The 10,000-nt window shown below is 35.9% G+C and overlaps 1 long non-coding RNA gene across 1 annotated transcript in view; it reads right to left on the reverse strand.

Annotated features, from left to right (window-relative positions):
- Window positions 1–2,096: 2,096 nt before the first annotated feature.
- Window positions 2,097–10,000, reverse strand: part of LOC135100891 (uncharacterized) — an 8,741-nt gene continuing 837 nt past the window's right edge. The window contains exons 1-4 of the long non-coding RNA XR_010268953.1: window positions 9,677–10,000; window positions 5,757–6,106; window positions 3,479–4,920; window positions 2,097–3,331 (exon numbers count right to left, since the gene is read on the reverse strand). The exon at window positions 9,677–10,000 is cut by the window's right edge and continues 837 nt beyond it. This is a non-coding gene — a long non-coding RNA (uncharacterized LOC135100891). The remainder of the gene's footprint in view (window positions 3,332–3,478; window positions 4,921–5,756; window positions 6,107–9,676) is intronic.

Raw genomic sequence — 10,000 nt, forward strand, 5'->3', positions numbered from 1 at the left:
CCAAAAAATGTTCGAGGCAGCAATAAAGAACTACTCCTACTTTAATGCTTCACTGTGCAGAAACATGGACGGAACTCCCCCGGAAAATGATATTCGTGCTCATATTTTGTTGCAGGCGGGGAGATGAGCACGAATGAAGCCAGACCAGGAAATTATTATGTATCGTATTTTTATTATTATTATGATATTCGTAACTGTACATGAGAGAAGGAGGGGGAGGAGGAGCAGGAGGACGTGAAAGCGGTAAAATCCTGCTCGTTGGAAGGTTACACTAGCAAAGAAAATGTTATATCCATTGCTATTAATATATTTTGACTCAAACTCGGAATTACATGGATAGGTTATATAAAGAACAGGATATATAGTGACGGTGCTTCACTGCCCTTCATGGTTCAGGCTCGTGATGGACACCTTGTTTTAGGCACCTACAGTAGCCACATATTGTAAGGGAGTTTGTGAGCGAGGGAAAAAGCACCGTGTAATTTCCTGGACGCGTGCGCTAATATCAAAGGAGCGTGAGAGATCATGTACTAAGGGAACACACACGCGAGTTTGAACGAATAACCAAGTAGGTAATAATTCAGATCCAAATTACGAATAAATGAGTCTTGCTTGCAACAATTTCTAGTCCACTAGTCAGGCCCCATGTGTTCGTTTATCAAACTGCCAGTGATTATTCTTTTATTTTTTCTTTATAGTATCCAAATTATATGCGTGCGCACATCACACACACACACACACACACACACACACACACACACACACACAAATAAAGCATTTATGTGGATAATCTTCATGTCAAGCGCAGAGCTAATACTTTTTTCTCTCTTTTCTCTGTAAAAAAATGTAACCATGAAGACACGAAGCCCATTATTAATATGATTGCAGCGGAAAATTACAGTTCCCTAATAAATACAACCTTGGGTGAATACACTGCTGGCGATGACATTCCCTCCTTTTGTTTACCCTCGCAAATCCGCATGATTTTCCTCTATACTGGAACACGTCACCTATTCATCCGAGGCTCAGTTTGTTGCGTAACTTTCATGCACTACGCCGGCAGATTATACTTGAGGGTAAACTGCACCGTAATACAAGGCGGCTGCGGTGGTGTAGCAATCTTTACCTGAGCCTCTGGAATCTAGTGTGTTACTTTGTTTTACCTTGTGTTACCTTGTATTACTTGCTTCCACTTTGCCGATTGTCTAGACACCATGACCTTCACTGGATAACATCATGGTATTTCTTAACCACTATACTCGTCAGTGACATTAAGAGCGAGACCCGACTTTGTGACAGGAACACACACACACACACACTCTCTCTCTCTCTCTCTCTCTCTCTCTCTCTATCTATCTATCTATCTATCTACCTTTCTCTCTGCTTAAGGTGATGGCGTGAGTTACGGTGACGAGGTTTTGTTGCTGTGAAACTGGTAAAGGTTTGTCCCTTTATTGTCGTGTTTGCGGTCACCTCATCCTGTCGCTTAGTGTTATTAAAAGAAATTCATTGCTGTTCTAATGCATGGTAGAACTTGCTATATGGATAATCGAGTGACCGGACGAGCGAAAAGTGAATGAGAACTCCCTTTCAACACTATCCAGAAAGTGACTGTGAAAGTGAAACTTGTTTTCTCACGTATAAACAGTGTTGATGTCCACGTTGTATTACCGTTTAATGTGCAGGATAGGAGCGGTTTTTTAGTCGTGCTGACTAACTTTTCTTAGTAAAACCCATGGGGTCTAGAACGAGTGGCAGCATTAGTCACAGTGACTAACATAATGTTAGTCAATTTGTGACTAACTGAGCACTCAACCTGAGTATGGTCTTACTCAAATATATCTGACTAATGCCTTCGTACTGTTCACTGTTTCTACTACCCACATTAGTAAAGTGGATCATAGGTTAGTCAATTAAATGACTAATTAGTTAGTCTTTCTTAGGCAGATGATGAATCATTAGTACCTTTAATACTAGCAGCTAGCTACTGCTGTCTCAAGGTTAGGGAAAGAATAGGTAGTAAATTCAATATATTCATATACAATTAAATGTTCCCTCCATTTCATTGCATTAAAAAAAATAATAAAAAAATAAACACTATAATTTTTTATCATCTATAGTATAATATGCTTTTCACTTGAACATTTAACAGAAAGCTCCCCTCAAAACTGTAATGATATATAAAACAGATGTAAAAAATAAACTCCATTAGTAACACTTCATCCTAGCATGAGAAAAAAAAAAGCAACACAAAAACAACCTGTTTTGACAAGCCATTAAGTAAATAATACACATTTGTGAGTATTAATCACTAAAACTTGCAATGTGGAAAAGAAAGTAAGCATCTCTTAAGATATGAATATTAAACCTTCCTCCCATTCATAAACTAAAGGAAAAAATATGTAAGTAAAGTTAACATAAATTAAATGTAAGGAGTTACAGACCCTGTAAAGAATAATTAATTAGTCCACTGCTAATCATTATATCACAGTACTTTTAAGAAACTTAGGGAAACAACCAGTGCAAAAATAGACATTTAACCTTATTTGTACAAGCTTTTAACCCAGATCATATCCATATGTCACCATTAATCCTTTAAAGCCACACAAAAAAAGAAAATGAGTATTTCTATGGGATATACTAACTAAACAAATCTACAGAAATGCTCAGAACAGTAATAAAGAAGCTTCACGTATCACTTGCAATAACATAGAGAAATAAAAAAAAAAAAAGGTAAAAAATGCATAAAAAAAAATAAATAAATAAAAATATATGCATCATATGGTACATGAAGAATACTTCCCAATTTGGAGAGAGAGAGAGAGAGAGAGAGAGAGAGAGAGAGAGAGAGAGAGAGAGAGAGAGAGAGAGAGAGAGAGAGAGAGAGAGAGAGAGAGAGAGAGAGAGAGAGAGAGAGAGAGAGAGAGAGAGAGAGAGAGAGAGAGAGAGAGAGAGAGAGAGAGAGAGAGAGAGAGAGAGAGAGAGAGAGAGAGAGAGAGAGAGAGAGAGAGAGAGAGAGAGGCATTATGTGTGGAGTTGAATATATTTGGAAGCAGATTTATGCATTTTTGTAGCTCAATTCTGTCTTTACTTCATTGAGTTTTACAAGTAGAGATCTTGTTTTTGAAGTGTTACCTTTGTCATACTTGATACCTAAGAGATGGGATGTTGTGAAACGGAGGAAATGTTAACAATTTTTTGGGTGTTCAATATTAAACACAAAGCCCTGCTACCAATGAGACTACAGCCATAGAAATACATGTTGGTTCAGCTACAGGTTCACCATCAAATACACACTAGACTGCCCTGTTCTTAGTTCTTCTTCTGGTACCTTAAGGAAGAAATAATAGTGTAAACATTAATAACATTTTGACATTAAAATAAAATTTATATGTAGATGTATATCTTAAGGTGATAATATATTCAGAAATTTCAAAATATACACACCACTCTAAAATCAAAGGTACTGAAATTTAACCTTAGTAAAAATGGAGTCTTTCCTTTCTCCAAGCAGGTGAAGTAACCCCAATATAACTAAGCAAGCATCTGGTGCAAATAAATAAATATATAAATAAATATGATAATAAGTAAATCAAATAAACAAAAGAAAATTAACTGTGTAAGGAAAAAGTGAAGATATGGTCACATCCAATAGGACAGTCCACTAATTTGAGTACCAATCTTTTAAGTCTCCTGTAATTATTGCTTTATCACATAAGAATTAACAAAAATAAAGCTCCTTGATGGTTCTACTAATTATATGAATGACAAGCATTTTGATTGAATGCTCAGAACGACCAGTATACTAATGATTTTTGTCCTTTGTGTCACAGCAGCAAATCTCTTGTACGAGTATGCGGTTATGTTTTTTACTTGAGACACTATTTGGGTAATATCATAATGCAATAATGCTTTGTCTAGCAAGTCCTCGTAAGAATATGATGAGTACTGATCGAAAAAAAAAAAAAAAGATAGAAAGAAAGAAAACCCCAGCCGAACCTACATGCCCCGACATAACGCACTGATGTTCCGAACTCCCGATTCTTCTCATCATATCCACCAAAACAGTGTGAGAAGTCCTGAACTTCATCACAACCATGGAAGAAACCTTTATCAGACTGTTTGCACTTGCGCTAGTGCCGGCAAAGGTGACTCCAAGAATTCTATCTCCACACGAATTAGTGACCTGTCTTATTGGACTGCAAGGGAAGAGGATGCAGCTAACATTTCTAAAAAGATTGATAATATTTACATTTTAAATTTCAAATTGGACAGCCTATTGGGTTTATTTACACTAGAAATAATGTCTTTCCTTACGAGAGAGAGAGAGAGAGAGAGAGAGAGAGAGAGAGAGAGAGAGAGAGAGAGAGAGAGAGAGAGAGAGAGAGAGAGAGAGAGAGAGAGAGAGAGAGAGAGAGAGAGAGAGAGAGAGAGATGCTTTACACCTATTAAAATCTTTAACATCACTTATGCTGCAAACAATTATTTAGCAATAGCACTCAGCCAAAAATTTGATAGAAGAGCAGGAATTTAACAATTAAATTAGTACCTTTATAGAAATTGGTGCAAGCATTACAGTTAGATAGGTCATGCTTAATACAATGTTTGGTTTTTGCATGCAGCATAGTTTCATGAATACTAGGCTTATAAAAGTGAAAGATGCATTGCTAATGATGAAAAGATACATATATTAAATTGCTACCAGCTACTGAAATGAACAAATTGAACTAGACATTACTCGCATTGACTTTCATCGTGGTCATAGAGTTCAAGTAAGGTTTCCATATACAGAGGAACTGCTTTTCTTTTTTTGAGAATGGCAATTATTGGGAGCCTATATTTCTCCAGCCCTTTCAAAACTGCTACTCTTGGGTCTGGTTCATCCGCTTGTGGTTCTAATCTCAGGAACTCCTTGATTATCTGTAAAGATATAAGCATCAAATAATTATAAGTGAAGGTTACAGAGATGAGCATCTGCAATAACTGTACTTAGTTATGAGTGCTTATCTCCCGTCACTGAGGCCTTTGAGCCTGAGAGGGAGAATGGAAGTACCAGTAGTTAAATATCAATTACCTACTATAAAATATAAATAGCTATATACATTATAGCCCTACAAATAAAGTTGACAATTAGTAACAATATGTAGCAAAATCCATAAAGTGTACATATATACACACTTATGCCATCAAAAGTCTGAATCCATGGGTACAAGTTCAGGATTTCTGCTACAAGAATGTTCCCATTGATTATTTTTTTGCCTCTCTCAGAGAGTGTCAACTGCATGAGGCGTTCAGCCTGAGGAAAATCATTAAAGTAAAATTAGTTTTCATAAGTTGACTGTCCCGCCAGCCTCCCTCTCTCCCTCATATATATATATATATATATATATATATATATATATATATATATATATATATATATATATATATATATATATATATATATATATATATGAGGGAGAGAGGGAGGCTGGCGGGACAGTCAACTTATGAAAACTAATTTTACTTTAATGATATATATATATATATATATATATATATATATATATATATATATATATATATATATATATATATATATATATATATATATATATATATATATATATATATATATAATACAAGCATCATTTTTCAGTGGCTATCCACCAGTACCATTGAAATTGCTTACATAAGAGCAGGTATTTTTAAACAACACCAGTAAAGAAGTCTCTGAAATATAAAAAAGATAAATCAAGCGTACAAATATCACATACCTTATCTAACTCAGGATCTTTCTTCATCCAATGTAGAGCAAGCCACTGTCTGTCTCTCTAATGACTCATCATCTTCTGAATGGGGCCTTGGTGGAAGGTAAGCCTTTACTCCATACATCAGTGGACACGTAGTCTCTTTTGGCGCTATGCAAGGGATCTTCTTTTTCCTTGACGTCACCTCAGTCACTGAGGAATCCTGCCTTTTTCTTGAATTCTGAAACTTGCGCTGGATGCGCAATTTCCATTGCAGCTGCAATTCATGCTCCTCGAGATCACTGTTTCTCAGGATGGCAGGAAATGATGTCAAAACAGCATTTGCCATATTCATATACTGTTCTGATGTTGGATAGCTGAAATATGATAATGATAATAATAACAATAATAATAATAATAATAATAATAATAATAATAATAATAATAATAATAATAACATATTATTAATAATAATGTCACAATACCTTGATATGTAATAATGATGATAACAATAATAATGATAATATCAATCTAGCTAACTATATAGATGGCTTAACTCCTTTTATATTATTATTATTATTATTATTATTATTATTATTATTATTATTATTATTATTATTACTGTTGTTCTTCTTAACAATCACCTAATTGTGCTTTTGTCCCAGTGAAATTGGCAGATAGTGGGTACACTATCTGAACAGTACACCCAAAGATGGTTTCACACCTATCAGTGCCGTATTAGTATCGTATAGGTTTAGTGTCAGTGTCGCTTTCGTGACGTCTATGCACACATATCCTTTCAGACATGGAGTTGGCTATGATTGTCATAATTCTTGATGAAGAGCAAGATGCTTGCTTAACAAAAAATAAAGAAAAGAAAAGTGGGTACATGAAACGTGGAAGAAAAAGAGAAAATGAAGGAGATTTTGCTACTCTGTACGAGGAATTAATCAATGATGAAACAAAAATTTTCCAGTACTTAAGAATGTCAAAAACTGTTTGATGACATTGCTCAGTGATCTGTGGTGTGGTGTGGTATGGTGTGGTGTGTTATGATGTGGTGTGGTGTGATGTGGTGTGTTGTGGTAAGTATAATGTACAATGTGATTAATTACATCAATTAAAAAGAGTATTTATCACTATTTCAATTTCTTCTATTTTATTTCAAACACTTGTCCGACATCCGTGAAAATTTTAAAAATACCAGTGACGACGATATTCCATTTCACGGAACGGAGACGTAACAATCACTTCAGTCAAAACACGGTACTTCGCCGGACGTGTGTAAATGCTTCTGCTGAATTCCAAAATGATGAATTTTTTTTTACTGACACTGAAGCACTGAACAGCATGGAACGAATACGGCACTGATGTGTGTGGAGCGCCCTTAACCTGTATCCCTCTGGAGGCATATTCCCGAAGTCTGGTAATGTTTCGGCCCATTTACTCTTGTAGTGGTTAGGTTAGGTTAGATTAAGTTACGTATAGGTAATTTTGTGCGAGAATCTCAATGAGACTATTTTAGAGAGAATCCTACAGTTAGTTTTGGAGCTACAGCCTAGTGTCCATACAGGCTGGCGGACGACTCCTTCCAGACTTCAGGAATCTGCATTCTGGCCCTTCACAAGAACTGACATCAAATCCCGGTATGAACACAGGCGGTGCATCCCATGTTCTTTTGTCCCTCTTCTCATTGCCTTCCCATTATATATATATATATATATATATATATATATATATATATATATATATATATATATATATATATATATATATATATATATATATATATATATATATATATATATATATATATATATATATATATATATATATATAACACTCAACATCCCTACATGCAACAAAACTTACCAAAACACACTCAAAATACACTCAAAACATCCAAAACACAACCAAAACACATCACAACACCCCAAAATACCCACTACACTCACCTAAACATAACCAAATATTGAATATTCACTCAAAACACCCCGTAACATCTAAAAACATCCAAATAACCCACCCCAACCACGCTAAATTTATCCAAAACACACTCAAAGCACCCCAATATACCTAAAACTCATCCAAACACACTCAAAAGATTTAAAACACCCAAAATACACATCAAAACATCCAAAACACACTTAAAGCACCACTCAACACCACAAACACGCCACAAACACACCCTTAAAGACCCAAAACTACTTGCACACAATCAAATACACCTCAAAAGACCCGACACACACACCCAAACTCACCGAAACACTTAAAACAGAAAATAAACCCAAAACAAACTCACTACACCTCAATATACCCCCAAACACACCCATAACACACAAAAACATCCCACAATATACTCAAAACACCCCACACGACTCAAACCACTTACAATATAACTAGAAACATCCTAAACCACATATAAAACAACCAAAATTCACCCAAAACACAATGATAACAGCAAATATACACCCAAAACACACCTAAATACCACCAAAACACATTCTAAACACCCCACAACATTCCTACATACATCCTAAACACGTAAAACACCCAAAACACACCAAATATTACAGAGAACTGCAGGGCAGCAAGGGAAACTAAGCTAAATATTGTTTACCTGTTTTGCCTCCTCCTCCATTTCTTTTTATTTCTTCCTTCTCTTTCATTTCTCTTATTTTCTTCCTTCTACTACAACTATCTACGCGCCTGACTTTAGAAACAGCTGGAAACACTTGGAAAACACTGGAAATTACGGTAAATATTGAGGAGACACTGGAGCAGACCGAGTCCCGAATCCTTGATGACGTCACAGGCTAGGTGCCGGCGCCCCGCTGCCATACGTACGTAACGTATTTCATTTTGAAATTGACCCATAGAAAAAATGAAGCTAGGCTCGAATGCATTATATATTCTGACTTGACAATTAGTTTAATTAATATTCACAATATCAAAACACCTCCAGTCTCAGTAGTTATAAAGAAATATTATGTGAAATATGGAAAAAGTGTTGGAAATTTTGACACCATTAAAAACAATGAAAAGTCCACCTATTCCACTTTACACTGGTAAAAAAACATTTTAAAAAATCTGAACTATTTTTTAAAATAATGCACACTTAGTTACAAGCTACAATAAAAAAATAAAGAAGCTAAAAAATGACAAAATCAACACTTTCAACGGGACAATAAGCCTATTCAAATTGCACATACTTAACTCAACAGGAACGCAACATACTTTAAAAATCATAAACGATTTTTTGAATCAATAAAATCTTCATTAAAGCCTCAAATAAAAAAGCCAAAAACCAGGCTGGGTAAATTTCACCGTACAAACTGCGCCTTATTTACATAAAAAACAACACCAAATTCAGCACATTTACTTAACTGAAGCAAGAAAAACACTTCAAAAGCAACGAAATATTTTTAGAAACCATAAAATCTTACTATACAAGCCAAATAAATAAATTCAGAAAAATAAAAAAAAATATTGGAACCAACAAGCCGGAACAGGTGCCAGTCCATCATGGCGGCCCTCGGCGGCGACCTCAGTGGGGTAGCCGGCGGCCATGTTGCCTTATTTATTCCTATATAACACCAAAACCAGGCAATGACGGATATATCTGACCAGCGGATATGAAGGCTAGACATGTGGATCCATCTTGTGATATGTTAGGCTTACAATAAGTGAGAGACAAGGCAAATAATGGCTAATAACACAGCTGATGGCTTGTTTACATATTGGCGAACATTAAATATTTGAATAAATTTCCAACTCTTTCCAGACTCAGACGTAAACAGAACCTAAACATAAATAATTAACCCCTAAAAAAACTAAATAACGAATAATGAATCCTAAATAAACGAATACAAGACACTACAGGGAGGATTAGGGTGTTGTGAAGGCAGTAAGGCTGACTGAGGAGAGACTGGCCCCGCTGGACTCACCTTACGTACTCGTGCCTCTCTGGTGATGCTTGACGGTGCTTGGTGCAGGAAGAAGGTGTCGGGAAGACGGAAACACTGGTTAATAGAGCGTGTAGGGCAAGATTGACCAGTGCTGACCAAAACACTGCAGCCAGCCGCCAGCCGCTCGCCGTGGTAACTCCCCAGCGCCACCTGTCACTGATCCAACACCCACCCACACACACACACACACACACACACACACACACAAAAGTTGATATGCTATCAAATAATATGTCAAATAATATAAATATCCTCACTTCTTGACTCTCCTTTCCCCACTCCACCCCCGATAAGTGATTATGA

The sequence above is a fragment of the Scylla paramamosain genome, chromosome 5 (assembly GCF_035594125.1).
Source record: "Scylla paramamosain isolate STU-SP2022 chromosome 5, ASM3559412v1, whole genome shotgun sequence".
Classification (NCBI taxonomy): domain Eukaryota; kingdom Metazoa; phylum Arthropoda; class Malacostraca; order Decapoda; family Portunidae; genus Scylla; species Scylla paramamosain.